Source organism: Gopherus evgoodei, chromosome 16 (assembly GCF_007399415.2).
Source record: "Gopherus evgoodei ecotype Sinaloan lineage chromosome 16, rGopEvg1_v1.p, whole genome shotgun sequence".
NCBI lineage: Eukaryota > Metazoa > Chordata > Testudines > Testudinidae > Gopherus > Gopherus evgoodei.
Window position 1 is genome coordinate 2,474,887 of NC_044337.1, and position 21,882 is coordinate 2,496,768.

Consider the following 21,882-nt stretch of genomic DNA (forward strand, 5'->3'; position numbering starts at 1 on the left):
ACAGTCTTTAATTACATGATCACATGCTATTTTTTCCCAAAGGACCCCTGCCTCATTCAGTGCACAGGATGGATGATGCTCACTTAATGAGCAACTATTCGGTATTTTGTTTTATCCTCAGTCTTCAGTGGATGGCCCAGTGCTCTCATTTACTATTCAAACCTCTCAAGACAGAATTATTTATTTCCTCCCGGGCTTTTTTTCTGGTGCCCCCCCATGATAGCATTGGAGGGCTGCACAGACATTAATGAATTTATTTTCACAATGCCCTTGTGAGATGAGCGGGTCTTATCCTCATTTCACAACTGGGGAGCTGAGGAACAGAGAGATTAAGGTAAAAAAGTTCCTCTGATTTTGAGTGCTCAATATCAGACATCTAGGACCTGTTTTTCCAAGTCCTTAGCATTCTATAGCACTTCCTAGGTTCAAAGCCCAGCTCCCAGAGCTCAGCATTTCTGCAGTCAGACACCAGGGTCTCACACTGGGTCACAGGGTGACCATCTATGAACAATTGGTTTAAGAAACTTGCCCAACGTCACACAGGAACTGTAGACCCAAATTCTCCAGGGTGACTATTAACTGCCCGAACCATGGATACATCCTCTCTCTCCCTGCAATCACCGGCTTTGTTCACTACACACTTTCTAACTTCTGTACTGCAGCAAATGAAGCACAGAGGTCCTACATCCAACAGCCTCCCTCAGTACTCAACCCTGTGCCACCGCCACAGCAGGTGGAAAAAATAGTCTGTGATGATGTAAAGAAAGGCTGTATCCTAATGCACACAAAAGGGGCTGTGCTTGTGAGCAGAGTGGAGGGAATGGCTGTGGGAGGGAGGAGCAGAGAAGGAGAGGCTGCACTCAAGAGGCAGGGCATGGGCAGGGGTGGGAGAAGCTGTGTTTGGGAGGGTGGGAGGAGATGAAGGGGATGTGGCCTTGGTGAGGAGAAGACAGGAGTGGGAAAGGCTAAATCACAAACAATATTAAATCAATTATGGCCAGCAAAACTCAGGGTATGGAATAGTTTTGAGAGGTGCTAGCTAAATCTCATTTGATGTAGAATGCTCCTGGATTGCACCTGACCTACAGCTAGGGTGACCAGATGTCCCAATTTTATAGGGACAGTCCCGATATTTGGGGCTTTATCATAGGCTCCTATTATGCCCCCAGCCCCTGTCCCGATTTTTCACACTTGCTGTCTGGTCACCCTACCTACAGCTATCTTCCCAAGTCATGGAACTCCTTTGCTGAGTGGTCCTATGGCAAGCCCCTTGCAGGCCATATTATGGTCTGAGTGGTACTCTGGCATGAAAAGGGCTTTCCTTCCTAAGTGGAGATGGCTAGTAGGAATCCAGCTCAAGGGATCTGGAGCACAGAGAACCACATTGCAAGTGTGCCCATGGCACCCAATGCCCACTCTGGATAGTTAGGTCGCAGAAAGTTAACTCCCTGACTCCACTGTGTGAAGAGCACATTCCAAGTGGCTTGGGGTAGTGGAAGGGCCATTTGACATGTGCTGTTGTCTTAGGAGAGGTGATATTGTAGCTCTAAGCATCAGCCTGCTGTTTAGGTCCTAGTATATTTAGTTCAGGAGATTTCATTTGGGGTTTGACCTGGTTTTTACTGTACCTCTCCTACTCACAGAATCCTGGCCTAGCAATGCCAGGCAGGAAAAATATCCTCTGAAAGCAACCTGCAGGCAGCTTGGCTATTCTCACTGCCATTAGCATAAGCAGCACTGTCTCTGTGGTGATTCCAGAGCACAGAAGTTTAGTGCTATGCTGACACTACGCTGTCTTTACCAGTAAGATTTGATCATATGATCCTTTATTTGGATGTATGTATTTTTATGCTGCCTGTTTCAGTGGACATAATTGCCACTCAACATTTCCAGCGTGGTGGCCAGCTTTACATTTCCTACCCAGGTTTCACCATTTGCTCTACACCTGGGCCAATGGAAGACATTAGAACGACACGAGGTGGTGTCAGAGGTGACTGATGTTGGGAATTAGAGGCGTTTGGGATGTTTTGTTTTGGGAATGAGTTGATAAGAATAGGGATAGCCTATGGAAATCAGAGATAAAGCCCCAGAATGAAATGCCAAAACACCAGTTATTCAAATGTAGTTTTGTTACCCAATATGATGTAATATTTTAGGTACATTTTCCCCATGCTTTCCATCCACAGTTTCCATTCTTGCACATTGTTCCCAGAAACATTTATAGTCAGCAATTCCTGCACTTTTGTCTTCAGCAATTCACTTTGAAAGAGATTTGATCCTAGATGAAGCATATTGTGACTGAATTATATTGAGTGAGGCCTCTCTGGGCAGGGTGGTGGTCTGGGTCAGCCACCATGCTCACTGGGGAAAACAAGCAGCCTCTAAAGTGAGTTTAGATCAGGAGTCTCAAACACGCGACCCACGTGCCGCATGCAGCCAGAGAGGTTATTTTCTGCGGCCCGCGAGCTCCTTGTGGCCCCCTGCCCTCCCCCAGCATTTACCTAGACAGGCTCCAACCCGACGGCCAGGGGCAGGGCAGGCTCCCTGCCTGCCCTGCCTCCGCGCTGCTCCAGGACCCAGCAGAACCTGGGGGAGGAGAGGTGCAGGGACCTGTGTTGATATTCTTCAGGCACTGCCCCCAGCAGTTCCCATTGGCCGTGGTTCCCCATTCCTGGCCAATGGGAGATGCTGGGGGCGGTGCCTGAAGCAATCGCAACACATAAATCTGTGCCCTTGCTCCCCCATGTTCCAGCCGCTTCCCAGGCAGGCAGGCAGGCAGGCAGGGAGCCTGCCTTGTCCCTGTCCCTGTCCCTGTCCCTGTCCCTGGTGTGCGCTGGGCCAGAGCCCACCCACCACCCCTCCTGCAGTCAAACCCCCTGCCCTGACCCCCTGCCACACCCCTCCTGCACCCCCACCCCCAAACCCCCTGCTGCACCCTGCACCTGACCCCCTGCCCTGAACCCCCTGCTGCACCCCAACCCCCTGCCCTGAGCCGCCTGCTGCACCCTGCACCTGACCCCCTGCCACACCCCTCCTGCACCCCAGCCCCCTGCCCTGAGCCGCCTGCTGCACCCTGCACCCCTCCTGCACCCCAATCCCCTGCCCTGAGCCGCCTGCTCCACCCTGCACCTGACCCCCTGCCCTGAACCCCCTGCCGCACCCCTCCTGCACCCCACACCCTAACTCCCCGCCCTGAGCCCCTGCCACACTCCTCCTGCACCCCACACCCCAACCTCCTGCCCTGTACCCCCTGCTGCACCCCTCCTGCACCCCAAGCCCCTGCCCTGAGCCGCCTGCTGCACCCTGCACCCCTCCTGCACCCCAATTCCCTGCCCTGAGCCGCCTGCTGCACCCTGCACCTGACCACCTGCCCTGAACCCCCTGCCGCACCCCTCCTGCACCCCACACCCCAACTCCCCGCCCTGAGCCCCTGCCACACTCCTCCTGCACCCCACACCCCAACCCCCTGCCCTGAACCCCCTGCTGCACCCTGCACCTGACCCCCTTCCCTGAACCCCCTGCTGCACCCCTCCTGCACCCCAAGCCCCTGCCCTGAGCCGCCTGCTGCACCCTGCACCTGACCCTCTGCCACACCCCTCCTGCACCCCAGCCCCCTGCCCCGAGCCGCCTGCTGCACCCTGCACCCCTCCTGCACCCCAATCCCCTGCCCTGAGCCGCCTGCTGCACCCTGCACCTGACCCCCTGCCCTGAGCCCCCTGCCGCACCCCTCCTGCACCCCAACCCCCTGCCCTGAGCCGCCTGCTGCACCCCTCCTGCACCCCAACCCCCTGCCCTGACCCCCTGCCACACCCCTCCTACACTCCAACCCCCTGCCCTGAACCCCCTGCTGCACCCTGCACCTGACCCCCTGCCCTGAACCCCCTGCCACACCCCTCCTGCACCCCAACCCCCTGCCCTGAGCCGCCTGCTGCACCCTGCACCCCTCCTGCACCCCAATCCCCTGCCCTGAGCTGCCTGCTGCACCCTGCACCTGACCCCCTGCCCTGAACCTCCTGCCGCACCCCTCATCCCTCCTGCACCCCACACCCCAACTCCCTGCCCTGAGCCCCTGCCACACCCCACACCCCTCCTGCACCCCGTAGGGACAGGAAGGGCAGAGTCAGGGTGGGGATTTCAGGGAAAGGGTTGGACTGGGGGCAGGGAAGGGGTGGGAAGAGGTGGAGCAGGGGGTAGGGCCTCATGGAAGGGGTGGAGTGGGGGCGGGGCCGAGGGCAGCACGGGGGAGGAGCTGTCAGTAATGTGGCCCTTGGGCCAATGTACTTGTACAATGTGGCCCTTGTGGTGATTTGAGTTGGAGACCCCTGGTTCAGATCATCTCTACACAATATAAATCACACTCGGAGCTTTCAGATGGGCACAGAACACTTTGGCACATGAACAGTTAAACAGCAATTAACATTCCTGAAGGGAAGGCAAGATTGCACTGGGCTAAAGTATCCCAGGTTTCTGATCATGCTGTTTGCCTGTAAACCTTTATCACTTGTTCAAAATAGTGGGCACAGTAATCCAAAGCACCCAGTTACATGCCCCTTGCTCTCCCTGGACCCCAAGAAGAAGGCACATATGCAATAAAGGACAATGTTCACCCAGAAATAGTCCACACTTCATACTGGTTTCTCTCTTGATTAATGATCACTTATCTGTGCAGCCCGGAAATGGTCTCTAGTTCACCAGCGTTGTAACTGAAAGGCTGTGTCTGCCCCCAAGCCTTGTTCCTAGAATCTACCCCCATGGCACTGCCGTTAGTGGTAAGAGCTCTGGAGCAGAGCATGCACGTGTCTAGCCATGTTCATAGCAAATTAAATCAGCACTGTGGTGAAAAAAACATCTTGTTCTTTACACTAACCAGCTCCCCCACCATTGCTACCATCCAAGGAGCTGGTCTGGTGGTAGCAAAAAGCTCAGTGGAGACAAGTACACGACAGTTTTCCAGCTTACTCTCTTTCCTCCCCCTGGGGAAGCACTTTCCTCTCCACTATATGCTCTCATGGGACTAGAATCTGCCTCCCGTCAGCCCTAAGGAGCCAGAAAGTCAGCAGCCATTGTAACATGTACTATGTTCCCGTGCAAGCACAGACAGATTCAAGGTCCACTGCCCTTCCCAGGGGCCCTTTACAGTTACAGATCTAGAAGGAGCTGCCAAGGAACTCAGGGACAGAGAAATAGGAATTTAGCTGTGTTATGTTCATTGCACACACATCGAAAAGGTAGATGAAAACCTAAAATACTCTTTCTGGAAGTTGCAGCATAACACACTTTATTTCTTAGAATCCAGAACTCTATCTCACAAGAAACAAGAACAGAGAGAAACAAAGCAGGTTGCACCCCAAAGCAGAGAAACACAACTCACACCACCCTAGAGGCCAACTCTTTCCAGCTATAAGTAATCAGCTGCTTCTTCCCTACAGATTCCCCTAGGCTACCAGCAGAACCAGGAAACTAGAGCTAGCCTCCAAGAACTTACTGAATTCGTTTTTGAACCCCATTATATTTTGGCCTTCACAACACGAGAAGGGGAAAATAGCTTCTTATTTGAGTAGCGCCCCTGTGGGTGCTCCATTTAGGGTGACCAGATGTCCCAATTTTATAGGGACAGTCCCGATTTTTTGGGTCTTTTTCTTATATAGGCTCCTATTACCCCCCACCCCATCCTGATTTTTTACATTTGCTGTCTGGTCACCCTAGCTCCATTGTAGGTACGTCTGTGTCCCTGCACTGCCGATCGGAGAACTTTGGTAACAGTGTCAGTTGGGTCAATACATTCGCTGTCTCTCTTCCTGCTGCGCTGTCCATTTCTGGTGGGCAGGTTGAGGCTCTACGAAAGCACTTCCCACTACTATCTGTGACCATGCATCCATTTGGCCACCGTTTGACAGCATTCTGCAGTTCCTGGGAGTGCATATACTCAGACAGATAGGTCCTAGAGATCACCAGATCCAGCTATTCCATCCATTTCATCTTACTACCCCCTCCACAACACCCTTCCCCATGCCTCTTCAGGGACCCTTCTCATGAGAGCCTACCACACAGGAGACGGATCGCCTCCTGCAGTTTGGAGCCATAGAACCAGTACCTCAACATCTACGAGGCAAAGGGTTCTACCCTTGCTACTTCCTAATACACAAAAGGAAGGGATGTTAGACACCCACCCTGGACCGTAGAGTTCTCAACAAGTTCGTCAAAGCTCAGAAGTTCAAGATGGTCAGATTATCGATGATCATTTTGTCACTGGAACAGGGAGCCTGGTTTTTGGCCCTTGACCCACAAGACATCTGCTTTCAATACGACTGGATCACAGATGTTTCTTCAGGTTCACTCTGGGAAATGACCATTACAATACAGGGTCCTCCCCTTCAGACTTTCATCATCCCGAGAGTATTTTCCAAAGTTCTCTCAGTAGTAGTCACCCATCTACAATCCTAAGGGATAATGATCTACCCTTACTTGGACGATTGTCTCCTCAGAGTCCAGTTGCTTCTGGAGGCTTGTCAAGCCACCAAGGACATGATACACTTGTTCACAGAGCTAGGCTTACAGACCAATTCCTAGAAGCCAATCTTCACACCAGTGCAACACCTGGAATTCATAGGGGTTGACCTAAGACACATGACAGGCCAAAGCCTTCCTACCTCAGGACAGGTTTCTATCCCTGGTATCACTTATATAAATAGCTCAATGCAGCCCTCAAGTGCCAGCTAGAATCTGTCTCCAGCTTCTGGGGCACATGGTAACTGACATGGCGGTGATTTCATACGCCAGACTTTACATGCAATGTCTACAGCTGTTGTTCAGCTTGGTTCACAGACTGAACAGGGACAGTCTGGCCAGACCCCTGTCACTGCCCACCCGGATCAGGATCTCCTTGGCCTGGTGGAAGAACACAGCCATTGTAGGCAAAGGGATCTCCTTTTTTAAGGCACCATCGTTGTTGCTCCTTACCACCAACGCATCCCTCATAGGATGGGGCACACATTTAAATGGCCTCACAGTGCAAGAAAAATTGAGATATCCCTGTATATCAATCTCCTCGAGTTCAGAGCATGCAGGAACACCTGCACCCATTTCCTCCCACTGATAACAGGGTCACATACAAAGATCCTAATGGGCAACATAGCCTGTATATATTATTTCAGTCACCGCTGAGGAGCCAGATCGCTCTCTCTTTGCATGGAGGCAATGAAACTGCAGAACTGTGCATTTCTCACAATGTCTCCTTGTATGTGGCTTGCACAACAAGATAGTGAACAAACTCAGTCACACATTCCCGCATGACCACCAGTGGGAGATGCACTTATCAGGACTTCATGACTTATTCATGTGGTTGGGAACAACATCCACAAACCTGCTCACCACGTACCAGAACAAGAAGTGTCCATGATACTGTTCCGGGTCGGGGGGGATTGGACACTCTCTTGGCAATGCTTTTCTTCTCCCCAGGACAAGGACTGTCTTTACACCGTCCTTCTGTTTCCTCTTCTGCTGAAAGTCCTGCTGAAGATAAAGAGGGACAGAGCTCGTGTAATTCTGATTGCTCCTATGTGTCCAAGACAGACCTGGTACCTTTGCCTGATGCAGCTTGTGATGTGCCCAGTGATCTCCCTTCTGGCCACTCCACACCTTCTCTCTCAGGATAAAGGGCACACCATACATTCCAACTTGGAGATCCTTTGCCTCAAGGCATGGCTCTTATGTGGTTCCAGCACCTAGACAGCTCACGCTCAGAGGAAGTGCAAGAGGTTCTACTGCACAGCAGAAAGTCCGCCACACTGCGCACTTACCTGCAGAAATGGTCCAGGTTCTAGATTTGGTGCACGTCCCAACAGATCTCTCTGGTGTCAGCAATTCTCCCACATATTCTGGAATATGTCCTGACCTTTAAAAATTGGGGTTATTGGGGTTATGACAACATTTCACCAAACCTTAGAAGGGTACTCAGCAATGTTCCCTCTAATATTTTACATCCACGTGCGGAATGAATTTTGTTAAGTGTGCCAATATGGAGATGATATGTGGTGGGGGGTGGGGCCAAGGATTTGGAGTGTGAGATGGGGCTAGGGGCTGGGGAAGATGTTTGGCTTGGTGTGCAGGGGGGTGATGGCTCTGGCTGGGGGTGCAGACTCTGGGGTGTGGCTGGGATGAAGAGTGTGGAAGGGGACTCAGATCTGGGGCAGAGGATTGAGGTGTGGGAGTGAGGGCTCTAGCTGGGCATGAAGGCTCTGGGTTGGGGCTGGGGATGAGGAGTTTCAGGCTGGGGCCAAGCGACTCTCCCCAGCCCTCTCCCCACCAGCAGGAGCTCTGGGGCTGAGGCTGGGAGAGAGGCCTGCCGCAGCCCTGCATGCCCCAGCTTGCCCCCTCACCAGTTCCCGCTCACCCCTAACTCTCCAGGCCCTTGTGACTGCGTGACTGCATGGCCCTTTATAGCCTGCTGTGCAGCTGCACAGCTTACAGGGAACGTAGGTGCTCAGTATTATCACACCCAGCCACTAAAAGATTCCTTAAGGGAATAACAAACATCTTCCCTCAACCTCAACTTCCTTCCCCTTCGTGGGACCTAAACCTAGTGTTGAAAGGGCTAACTAGACCCCGCTTCAAACCTATGGCCACCTCTTCGCTAGCAGGCCTATAGATGAAAATGGTCTTTCTGTTTGCAATTACGACAGCTAGAAGAATAGGGGAAATAGCAGCTTTGATGGCACATCCCCCGTATACAGTATTCATCCCTGACAAGGTTACACTAAGCGCATGAAGTCAGCGGAGTGCGTCCTCAATACCATGGCTAGCATCGACTCATGGAGCAATGCATTGTGGGTAGCTATTCCACAGGCCCCGCAGTCTCCGCTGCCCATTGGATTTCTGGGTTAAGCTCCCAATGCCTTATGGGGCAAAAACATTTTTGCAGATGGTTTTGGGTACATGTCATCAGTCTCTCCCCCCCCCCTCGCCCCTGAAAGCAACAGCAGACAATCATTTTGCACCTTTTTTCCTGGGTTACCCATGCAGATGACATAGTATGGCAAGCACGAAGCCCGCTCAGCTCACTGGTTCTGTTGTGAGCATTGTAAACACCTTGCGCATTATCCTGCAGTATGTACAGAACCTGGCTAGGAGCCGCCAGCATGAGGATGATTGTGAGGAGCACATGGACACAGACGTTCCTGACAGGGCTTTGAAGCTGTGTCTGGCTCTGCTCCAGCTCCAGGCAAAAACCTGCAGCTCCACTGCTCTGGAGCTGCTCTGCGGTCCAGCTCCAGGATCCGCTTCAAAGCCCTGGTTCCTGAAAGCATGGGAGGTGGAAACTGGGACATCATGGTGGCCGTGGGGCAGGTTGATACAGCAGAATCCTAATTCTTGGCCCGGCAAACAAGCACACACTGGTGGGACCGCATAGTCTGGGATGATTCCCAGTGGCTGCAAAACTTTCGCATGCGTAAGGGCACTTTCCTTAAACTTTGTGAGTTGCTTTCCCCCACCCTGAAGCGCAGGAATACCAAGATGAGAGCTGTCCTGATAGCTGAGAAGCGAGTGGAGCTTGCATGACACTAAACTGGGAGGAGTGGTAGATACGCTGGAGGTAGGGATGAGATACAGAGGGACCTAGACAAATTAGAGGATTGGGCCAAAAGAAACCTGATGAGGTTCAACAAGGACAAGTGCAGAGTCCTGCACTTAAGATGGAAGAATCCCATTCACTCTTACCGACTAGGGACTGAATGGCTAGGAAGCAGTTCTGCAGAAAAGGACCTAGGGGTTACAGTGGATGAGAAGCTGGATATGAGTCAACAGTGTGCCCTTGTTGCCAAGAAGGCTAACGGCATTTTGGGCTGTATAAGTAAGGGCATTTCCAGCAGATCGAGGGACATGATCATTCCCCTCTATTTGACATTGGTGAGGCCTCATCTGGAGTACTGTGTCCAGTTTTGGGCCCCACACTACAAGAAGGATGTGGAAAACTTGGAAAGAGTCCAGCGGAGGGCAACAGAAATGATTAGGGGGCTGAGCACATGACTTATGAGGAGAGGCTGAGGGAACTGGGATTGTTTAGTCTGCAGAAGAGAAGAATGAGGGGGGATTTGATAGCTGCTTTCAACTACCTGAAAGGGGGTTCCAAAGAGGATGGATCGAGACTGTTCTCAGTGGTACCTGATGACAGAACAAGGAGTAATAGTCTCAAGCTGCAGTGGGGGAGGTTTAGGTTGGATATTAAGAAAAACCTTTTCACTAGGAGGGTGGTGAAGCACTGGAATGGGTTACCTAGGGAGGTGGTGGAATCTCCTTCCTTGGAGGTTTTTAAGGTCAGACTTGACAAAGCCCTGGCTGGGATGATTTAGTTGGGGATTGGTCCTGCTTTGAGCAGGGGGTTGGACTAGATGACCTCCTGGAGGTTGCTTCTAACCCTGACATTCTGTGATTCTTGCAACGCCTGACTGCTATCGATCTGTCAGGAATCAATTTGGTGTGGGCAAATCTGTTGTGGGGGCTGCTGTGATGAAAGTAGCCAAGGCAATCACTAACCTTCTGCTAGCAAAGGTAGTGACTCTGGGAAATGTGCAGGTCATAGTGGATGGCTTTGCTGCAGTTGGGTTCCCTAACTGTGGTGGGGTGATAGAACACATATCCCTATCTTGGCACCGGACCACCTTGCCAACCAATACGTAAATCGCCAAGGGTACTTCTCAATAGTGCCGCAAGCACTGGTGGATCACAAGGGACGTTTCACCGACATCAACGTGGGATGGCCGGGAAAGGTGCATGATACTTGCGCCTTTAGGAACTCTGGGCTGTTTGAACAGCTGCAAGAAGGGACTTACTTCCCAGACCAGAAAATTACTGTTGGGGATGTTGAAATGCCAATAGTTCTCCTTGGAGACCCAGCCTACCCCTTGGTCCCATGGCTCATGAAGCCATACACCAGCAGCCTGGACAGTAGGAAGGAGCAGTTCAACTATAAGCTGAGCAAGTGCAGAATGGTGGTAGAATGTGCCTTTGGATGTTTAAAAGGCTGCTGGTGCTGTTTGCTGACTAGGTTAGACCTCAGCGCAACCAATATTCCTATTGTTATTGCTGCTTGCTGTGTGCTCCATAATATCTGTGAGAGTAAGGAGGAGATGTTTATGGCAGGGTGGGAGGTTGAGGCTAATTGCCTGGCAGCCAATTTTGAGCAGCAAGACACCAGGGCGATTAGAAGAGCACAGCTAGGTGCGCTGCACATCAGAGAGGCTTTGAAAACCAGTTTCATGACTGACCAGGCTACGGTATGACAGTTTTGTGTGTTTCTCTTTGATGCAAACCCAGCCCCCTTTGTTGATTTTAACTTCATGTAAGCCAACCACCCTCCCTCCTTTGATCACAGCTAGCAAAGGAAATAAAGTCACTATTGTTTTGAAACCGTGCATTGTTTCTTTATCAATTAAAAAAAAGTGAGATAACTGACAAGGTAACCCAGGTGGGGTGTGGGAGGAGGGGAGGAGGGAAGGATAAGGCCACATTGCTTATTGTAGTCACACTACAAATCAAAACTGTTTGAATGACAGCCTTCTGTTGCTTGGGCCAACCTCTGGAGTGGAGTGGCTGGGTGCACAGAGTCTTCTCCCCACCCCCCCATGTTCATGGGCATCTGGGTGAGGAGGCAATGGAACTTGGGGAGGAGGGCAGGTGGTTATACAGCAGATACAGCAGTGGTCTGTGCTCTTGTTGCCTTTCCTGCAGCTCCACCAGAGGCCTGAGCATGTCCGTTTCCTCCCCCATTAGCTTCAGCATTGCATCCTGCCTCTTCTCATCGTGTTCACTTAATGCTTTCCTGGGCTCTGTCACCATATGCCTCCCTGCATTCAGCTGTGCCCTATCAGTGTGGGAGGACTGCATGAGCTCGGAAAACATGTAGTCGCGAGTGTGGTTTTTTGGCTTTCTAATCTGCAATAACCTCTGGGACGGCGATGATGGGGGAGCATAGAAACATTTGCACCTGTGGGGGGATAAAAAGGGAGAGTAGAATTTAAGAAGATACATTTCTGAGAACAAAAGTGAGACTCTTTCAAAGTGAATCAAGCAATTCACAGCAGACAGCACATGTGCTTTAGGTACTAGGTCACATTTTACCTTTTATACTGAGCACCTGCCAGTATGGTGACCGATCATTCATGGCTGGGCAACAGAATTTGGTTTCCAGGCAGACATGGTAAAGCTAAGGTGTGCGAGGTTGGCTTCTTCTGCCTTCATAACATAGACTCATAGGCTCAAAGACTTTAAGGTCAGAAGGGACCATTATGATCATCTAGTCTGACCTCCTGCACAATGCAGGCCACACAATCTCACCCATCCACTTCTATAACAAACCCCTAACCTAAGACTGAGTTATTGAAGTCCTCAAATTGTGGTTTGAAGACCTCAAGCTGCAGAGAATCCTGCAGCAAGTGACCTGTGCCCCATGCTGCAGAGGAAGGCAAAAAACCTCGAGGGCCTCTGTCAATCTGCCCTGGAGGAAAATTCCTTCCCGACTCCAAATATGGCGATCAGTTAAACCCTGAGCATGTGGGCAGGACTCACCAGCCAGCAACCAGGAAAGAATTCTCTTTAGTAACTCAGATCCCATCCCATCTAACATCCCATCACAGACCGCTGGGCATACTTACCTGCTGATAATCAAAGATCAATTGCCAAATTAATTGCCAAAATTAGGCTATCCCATCATACCATCCCTTCCATAAACTTATCAAGATTAATCTTAAAGCCAGATATGTCTTTTGCCCCCACTACTCCCCTTGGAAGGCTGTTCCAGAACTTCACTCCTCTAATGGTTAGAAACCTTCATCTAATTTCAAGTCTAAATGTCCTAGTGTCCATTTATATCCATTTGTTCTTGTGTCCACATTGGTACTAAGCTTAAATAATTCCTCTCCCTCCCTAATATTAATCCCTCTGTTATATTTATAAAGAGCAAGCATATCCCCCCTGAACCTTCTTTTGGTTAGGCTAAACAAGCCAAGCTCTTTCAGTCTCCTTTCATAAGACAGGTTTTCCATTCCTCGGCCCGTCTCTGAACCCATTCCAGTTTGAATTTGGTTTCAAACTGCAGCGCCCTCCTTTCCCATAGCAAGCAATGCCAGTTGGGTATGCCATTTAAAAGGAGGGGCTGTGGTTTTCAGGTGGATGTGCAGCACATCCCTCTCCCCACCCCACTGCATAGCTGTTCTTCAGGATGATCCCTTCACCCCTCCCACCACCAAGTGGCTATTCTCAGGGATGATCCCTTTTAGCCAAGCGCAAACAGCCCAGCATGAACAGAGTCCTTTTACTGTTCCCTTATAAAAATTCCCCTATTTCAACTAGGTGACCATGAATGATATCACTCTCGTGAGGCTAACACAGAAAGATGTAGACCGAATGTTGCTTGAATGTGACCAAAACCCAGGATCATTTCCTGCCATGCTTTGTGCTGCAATGATTCCAGACTACTTGCTACTGGCTTGGCATGGTAAAGTGTTGTACTGTGAAGAACAAAATAAGGCAGCCCTCCCCAGGAACCTTCTGCCAAGGCTTTCAGAGTACCTCCAGGAGAGCTTCATGGAGATGTCCCTGGAGGATTCCCACTCCATCCCCGGACACGTTAACAGACTTTTCCAGTAGCTGTACTGGCTGTGAATGCATCCCAAGTCTTCAGGGCAAATCAAACATTAAACACAACTGTTTTTAAACCCTGTAGCATAGTTACAAATGTGCACTCACTAGAGGTGCCTTCTCTGGCTTCAGGGTCCAGGAACCTGCCTTGGGAGGGTATTAGTTCCAAGGTGATGAAAAAGTCCTGGCTGCCAGGGAGAACGGATTCTATGTTTGCCTGCTGTGCATTCTCCTCCTCCTCCTCTTCCTCATCCACAAAATCCTCCTCCCTGTTGCGTGAGATTCCCCCTTTGCAGGTGTCCACAGATAGTGGTGGGGTTGCCTGAGCTCCTTAACTTTCACACGGCACTGCTGTGTGTCCCTGTTGTAGCCTCTCTCCACCATGCCCTGTGTGATTTTGGCATTATATTAGCATTTCTTCTTTTTGATTAGAATTTGGCCTGCACAGATTCTTCTCCCCATACAGCAATCAGATCCAGTGTCTCCCATTCGGTCCATGCTGGAGCTTGTTTGCGATTCTGGGACTGCATGCTCACCTGTGCTGCTGAGCTCACCACGCTGACCAAACAGGAAATGAAATTCAAAATTTCCTGGGGCTTTTCCTGTGTCCCTGGCTAGAGCATTGGAGTTGAGAGTGCTGTCCAGAGTGGTCACACTGGAGCACTCTGGGTTAGCTCCCAGAGGCCAATACCATCGAATTGTGTAAGCATACCCCAAATTTGACCCAGCAAGGTCAATTTTAGTGCTACTCCCCTCATTGGGGAGGAGTACAGCAGTCAATTTTAAGAGCCCTTTAGGTCGACGGAACGGGGTTGGTTGTGTAGATGCATTGCTTACAAAATCAACCTAACGTGACTAAATTCAACCTAACCAGCCCAAAGACTCTCCAAGTGGGTCTTGAATTGCATCAGGCAGCTACCAAATTCGTAATGTGACCCTTCTTGGGTCACTGACCATGAGGTCGATCTCATCTGTCACCTTCCTCAAGGACGTCCCCATCTCAGATATTTGCAGAGCAGTGAGGTGGGAGTCAACCCACACCTTTGCAGAACACCATGTGATCACTGGGGACTCTGCCTCCGATACCATCTTTAGCTCCACAGAACTGTCATCTGTGACTGTCGTGACTCTGAAGTCTCAGCCTTCTAAGGGGGACACTGCTCAGGAGTCACCTGAGGGACAGTACTCAAAGAAAAGGAAGTTACTCACCTTGTGCAGTAATGATGGTCCTTCGAGATGTGTGTTCCTGACTCTGTGGGGGCTCCACAACCTGCCCTCCTCCCCTCTACTTCGGAGTTCTCACTGTGACTCTGGGTAGGAAAGGACCTGAGGATGGTTAGCTCCCACTTGCTGGCTAGCTTCATGGCACACCATGAGGAGAGATGGTGCATGTGCGGGCCCAGTGGACACTGCTACCAAAGTTCTCCAATCAGCAGTGCAAGGATGTAGACACACTACATTGCACACACATCTTGAAGAACCATCGTTACTGCGCAAGGTGAGTAACTTCCTCTTCCTTATTCACTTCTCCACATTAGTCATGTTTTTATAGACTTCTTATATCCCCTGTTAGTCATTTCTTAGATGGACAGTCCCAGTCTTTTTAATCTCTCCTTGTATGGAAGCTGTTCTGTACCCCTCATAATTTTTGTTGCCCTTCTCTGTACTTTTCCCCAATTCCAATATATCTTTTTGGAGATGGGGACACCAAAACTGCACACAGTATTCAAGGTGTGGGTGGGTGTGCCATGGATTTATATAGTGGTATTATGATATTTTCTGTCTTATTAAGGTTAAGATTTTGTCATGGGCATTTTTAGTACATAAGAAGAACATAAGAACATAACAATGGCCATAGTGGGTCAGACTAAAGATCCATCTAGCGCAGTATCCTGTCTTCCGACAGTGGCCAGTGCCAGGTGCCCCAGAGGGAACGAACAGAACAGGTAATCATCAAGCGATCCATTCCCTGTCGCCCATTCCCAGATTCTGGCAAACAGATGCCAGGGACACCATCCTTGCCCATCCCATTGATGGACCTATTCTCCATGAATTTATATAGTTCTTTTTTGAACCATTCTAGCTTTGGCCATCACAATTGTGTTATGAGAAGGAGTAAATAACACTTCCTTCTTTACTTTCTCCACATCAGTCATGATTTTATAGACCTCAATCATATCCCCCCTTAGCCATCTCTTTTCTAAGCTGTAAAGTCCCAGGCTGATTAATCTCTCCTCAGATGGCAGCCGTTCCATACCCCTAATCATTTTTGTTGCCCTTTTCTGAATCTTTTACAATTCCAATGTATCTTTTTTTAAATGAGGCGACCACATCTGCATGCAGTATTCAAGATGTGGGTGTACCATGGATTTATATAGAGGCAATATGATATTTTCTTTCTTATTATCTATCCCTTTCTTAGTGATTCCCAAAATTCTGTTTGCTTTTTTGCCTGCCGCTGCACATTGAGAGGATGTTTTCAGAGAACTATCCACAATGACTCCAAGATCTCTTTCTTGAGTGGTAACAGCTAATTTAGACCCCATCATTTTTCCAATGTGCATTACTTTGCATTTATCAACATTGAATTTAATCTGCCATTTTGTTGCCCAGTCAACCAGTTATGAGAGATCCTTTTGTAGCTCTTCGCAGCCTGTCTGGGACTTAACTATCTTGAGTAGTTTTGTATCATCTGCAAATTTTGCCACCTCACTGCTTTTCCCTTTTTCCAGATCATTTATGAATATACTGAATAGGACTGGGCCCAGTACAGACCCCTGGGGGACACCACTATTTACCTCTCTCCATTCTGAACACTGACCATTTATTCCTACCCTTTGTTTCCTATCTTTTAACCAGTTACTAATCCACGAGAGCACCTTCCCTCTTATCCCATGGCAGCTTACTTTGTGTAAGACCCTTTGTTGAGGAACCTTGTCAAAGGCTCTCTGAAAGTTCAGGTACACTATGTTGATTGCATTACCCTTGTCCACATGCTTGCTGACTCCCTCAAAGAATTCTAATATATTGGTGAGGCATGATTTCCCTTTAAAAAAGATGTGTTAACTCTTCCCCAACAAACTGTGTTCATCTATGTGTCTGATAATTTTGTTCTTTCCTAGAGTTTCAACCAGTTTGCCCAGTACTGAAGTCAGGCTTTCTGCCCTTCAATTGCCAGGATCACCTCTGGAGCCTTTTTAAAAAAGGGACCTTTCATTAGTTACCCTCCAGTCATATGGTACAGTGGTTGATTTAAATGATAGATTACATAGCACAGTTAGCAGTTCTGCAATTTCATGTTTGAGTTCCTTCAGAACTCTTGGGTAAATACCAGCTGGTCCTGGTGACATTACTGTTTCATTTATCAATTTGTTCCAAAATCTCCTCTTGTGACACCTCCATCTGGGACAGTTCCTCAGATTTGTCACCAAAAAAGAATGGCTCTGGTATGGGAATCTCCCTCATGTCCTCTGCAGCGAAGACAGATGCAAATAATTCATTTAGCTTCTCCATGAACGGCCTAGCGTTTCTTGGGTGCTGCTTTAACACCGGAATCATCCAGTATCCTCACTGATTGTGTGCCAGGCTTCTGTTGTACTTTAAAATAAAACCCTGCTGCTAGTTTTTATGTATTCTTTTTTGGTCTGCCTAATTATACTTTCCTTTTCCAGGGAAGCAAAATCCTATAAATCTTACATTACATTAATGAAAATTAGAGCTGTCAAACGATTTAAAAAAATTAATCGTGATTAATTGCACTGTTAAACAATAATAGAATACCATTTATTTAAATATTTTTGGATGCTTTCTACATTTTCAAATATTTTGATTTCAATTACAACACAGAATACAAAGTGTACAGTGCTCACTTTATATTTATTTTTTATTATAAGTATTTGCACTGTAAAAAAAACAAAAGAAGTACTGGTAGTATTTTTCAATTCACCTAATACAAGTACTGTAGCACAATCTGTTTATCATTAAATTTGAACTTATAAATGTAGAATTTTGTACAAAAAGCTGCATTCAAAAATAAACAATGTAAAATTTTAGAGCTTGCAAGTCCACTCAGTCCTACTTCTTCTTCAGACAATTGCTCAGACAAACAAGTTTGCTTACATTTGCAGGAGATACTGCTGCCCACTTCTTGTTCACAATGTCACCTGAAAGTGAGAACAGGTGTACTCACGGCCATGTTTTAGCCAGCATCACAAGGTATTTACATGCCAGATACACTAAGGATTCATGTGTCTCTTCATGCGTCAACCACCATTCCAGGGACATGCGTCCATGCTGATGATGGGTTCTGCTCAATAACGATCCAAAGCAGTACGCACCATGCACGTTCATTTTCATTATCTGAGTCAGACGCCACGAGCAGATGGTTGATTTTCTTTTTTGGTGGTTCAGGTTCTATAGTTTCCACATCAGAGTGCTGCTCTTTTAAGACTTCTGAAAGCATGCTCCACACCTCATCCCTCTCAGATTTTGGAAGGCACTTCAGATTCTGAAATCTTGGATCGAGTGCTGTAGCTATCTTTAGAAATCGCACATTGGTACCTTCTTTGTGTTTTGTCAAATCTGCAGTGAAAGTGTTCTTAAAATGAACAACATGTGCTGGGTCATCATCCGAGACTGCTAGAACATGAAGTATGTGGCAGAATGTGGGTAAAACAGAGCAGGGGACATACAATTCTCCCACAAGGAGTTCAGTCACAAATTTAATTAATGCTTTTTTTTTTAATTAGTGTCATCAGCATTAAAGCATGTCCTCTGGAATGGTGGCCGAAGCATGAAGGGGCATATGAATGTTTAGCATCTCTGGCATGTAAATACCTTGCAATGCCAGCTACATAAGTGCCAGGCAAATGCCTGTTCTCACTTTCAGGTGACATTGTAAATAAGAAGTGGGCAGCATTATCTCCTGTAAATGTAAACAACCTTGTTAGTATTAGTGAGTGGCTGAACAAGAAGTAGGACTGAGTGGACTTGTAGGCTCGGAAGTTTTACATTGTTTTGTTTTTTAGTGCAGTTATGTAACAAAAAAAATCTACATTTGTAAGTTGCACTTTCATGACAAAGAGATTGCACAAAAGTACTTGTATGAGAATTGAAAAATACTATTTCTTTTGTTTATCATTTTTATAAGGCAAATATTTGTAATAAAAAATAATATATACTTTGATTTCAATTACAACACAGAGTACAATATACACCTCTACCCCGATATAACGCTGTCCTTGGGAGCCAAAAAATCTTACTGCGTTATAGGTGAAACCGCATTATATCGAACTTCCTTTGATCCGCTGGAGTGCGCAGCCTTGCCCCCACCTTGAGCACTGCTTTACTGTGTTATTTCCAAATTCATCTTATGTCGGGTTGCGTTATATCGGGGTGGAGGTGTACATGAAAATGTAGAAAAACATCCACAGTATTTAATAAATTTCAATTGGTATTCTATTGTTTAACAGTGTGATTAAACTGCAATTAATTGCGATTAATTTTTTTGAGTTAATTGCGTGATTGAGAGCCCTAATGAAAATCCTCTACAGCAACATTTCAGCCATTGAAAGCTCCGTATAAAATGCCCTCAAGTAGTTTCACTTGAGCTCCAAATACAGCTCCAAAGCAGGCCTGGCCTGTGCTTCCCTCATTGCATTTGCTGTTAGCTATGTCTGTAGTGTAATGTTGCTCAGAAACCCTATCTGATTTTCAGGTTTTTGTTTGCGGAATCTGTATATTAACTAGCACTGGCTCAGGCTGTTAGGCCATGTTATCCACCTGGCTATAAAGCACTGATGGACATGGCCAACAGTCTGTACATGGCCAAATGTCTTTTCTCCAGGTCTTGGCGTTGCTGATGCTGTTGTTTGGAGGAGGCGTCTGTATGAGGAGTCATGCTTGCAGTCTGCTCAGATATTTATGCAATCATAAATTTTCTTCCCATTTCACTGACTGCATCCCCACACTGGAAGCTGAGAGAATTCCCTCACAAATCTGAATGCCAGCAGGACTATTTCAAAGGGGACACAAGTTGTAACATGCCATATGATGCAAGGATGTGTATCTTGTTCTGTAAACTATCAAGAATTATTTCTTTTTAATTTCCAGCAACCACAGGACAAGCCATAAACTGTAAAAAAAAAAACCTATAAAAAACTAAGAGGAAACCTGATGGCTGGAGGTTGCTGCTGAAAAATGTATTAGAAAAGGCACAGTCATTAATTTAAAAATATGGGGCTAGATTCTGCTCTCAGCTATACAGGGAGTACAATGCAGTATTCCTAGAAATTTTTACCCTGGAGTTCAGGGCCGGTGCTTCCATTTAGGTGACCTAGGCGGTCGCCTAGGGCACCAGGATTTGGGAGGGCATTTTGCCACCCTCGGCGACAATTCGGCGGCGGGGGGTCCTTCTGTGCTCTGGGTCGTCGTCGGCAATTCTGCGGCGGGTTCTTCACTCGCTCCGGGACCCGCTGCCGAAGTGCCCCGAAGACTGGGAGCGCAGAAGGACCCCCCCTGCCGCAGAATTGCCGCCAACGACTGGGAGCTCGGAAGGACCCCCACCTAGGGCGCCAAAAACCCTGGTGCCGTTCCTGCTGGAGTTTGGGTGCTTGGCACTTCCCAGGATCAGGCACTTATGTCAGTCACATAGCAGGCTAACTGAGTGCAGAACTCCACCCATGTTTAAGACAAAGGTACATCTCAAAATTGCCATTACATGATATAAGGAGAAGTGATACCTTTTATTTGTAGAGAAGGAGTGAGGCTTTTAAAAGCACTTAACATACTCATAGCTAGCTCTGTCAGAAGGAACCGAGGATATGGCTTTGTCATGTTTTTACTATCCTGGTGAGTCCTCTTCAAATTAGTTGCAAAATCTCCTGTTTCTCCACTCCCAGCATCTCTTCAGCACCCATATTCTTAAGGCATTTTTGCTTTTATTAATATGATCAGAGATCTCACATTGATTTGGGAGTGCTCCAAAGAAATCAGAGTAATCACAGGATTGTACTGGATCTTGTGCAACAGTCTATCCTGGCTTTTCTGGGGCTAAGCGTTTCCTTACTTGTAGTCTCCTTAATGACCAATCTTCAGCCTTCACCAGATTGTTGGTTTTAGAGGACTGGGAAATAATACGTTAGTAGTAAATTGGCAGCAATTCCTTAGTTGTATTTAAGTCCGCCATCTGCATCTGACTGGAACTCAAGGCATCCTTCCCTTTCAGAAAAAACTAGGGTTTGAATAATTATAATGAGCTGATCTGGAGATTATGACGGGCAACAGCAACAAACGGCAACCCTGCCCCCCGCCCCCGATAAAATACTGTACAAGTCTGTGGTTAAAAGGAACCCATTTCCTGCAGTGATCAACAGAGGAGTGAAAAGAAGAGACTTCTAAATAAATGCTCCTCTCCTCATTCTTGTATGTTAAAAACTGTAGACCTGTTTATAATTGATGTGTGTCACTTACAAATCTGCTCGATATTTATTTAGCAAAAGTTGTGCTAGGTGTGTGGGGCGAATTATTACAACTCTCCTTGATGTTTTACAAAGGCAGAAAAGCAGTTCAGGACCCTGGTCCGAGTTTTTGCCTCTTCACACTGTAAGTAACCGACACCGGGTCACGTTGCTTATCCATTTCCCCCTTTGTAGGCTGTTTCCTTGAGAAGCGCAGAAATTCAGAGCCTTCTGGTGTCCATTTCTGTCCACTAGCGACCCCTACCTTTAGCCAGCACACTAATCCTACATGGTTTGAATTCTTTCCACCTTTATTTCAGATCAAGCGAGCTGAATTGAGTATTTTCAAGTACCTAGGCCACGGATCTTTTGCATTGGGGGGCACCAGAAGGAAGGCCCGGCGCGTAGACCAGGAGGCAAAATAGGAGTGCACTCTGCACGGGATGGTCTGTGGCGCCTAACACGCTTTACATTCCACCCTCACCAAAGGAAAATCGCCGGAACCCAGGAACGCCAAGTGCTGTGTCTGTGTCCCAAACAGCATCTCCGGCTGTTCCGAACTGGTCATGGCAACGTGCGGACAAGAGCGCTGCACAGTGCGCTCACCCCAGCGCCTGCTCTCCCCGCTCAGCTCCCCACCGGGGCCACTTACGGGGGGCGGTTGTTGTTGTTGTTGTTGTTCTTTTTAATGTATCAACATTCCATCGATCACCGCCCCTCCCCCCAGCGTGGGCCTGGGGGAGGGAGGGTAGCTCCTCCCTCTGTAATGTATCAATGTCCCATCCCCTGT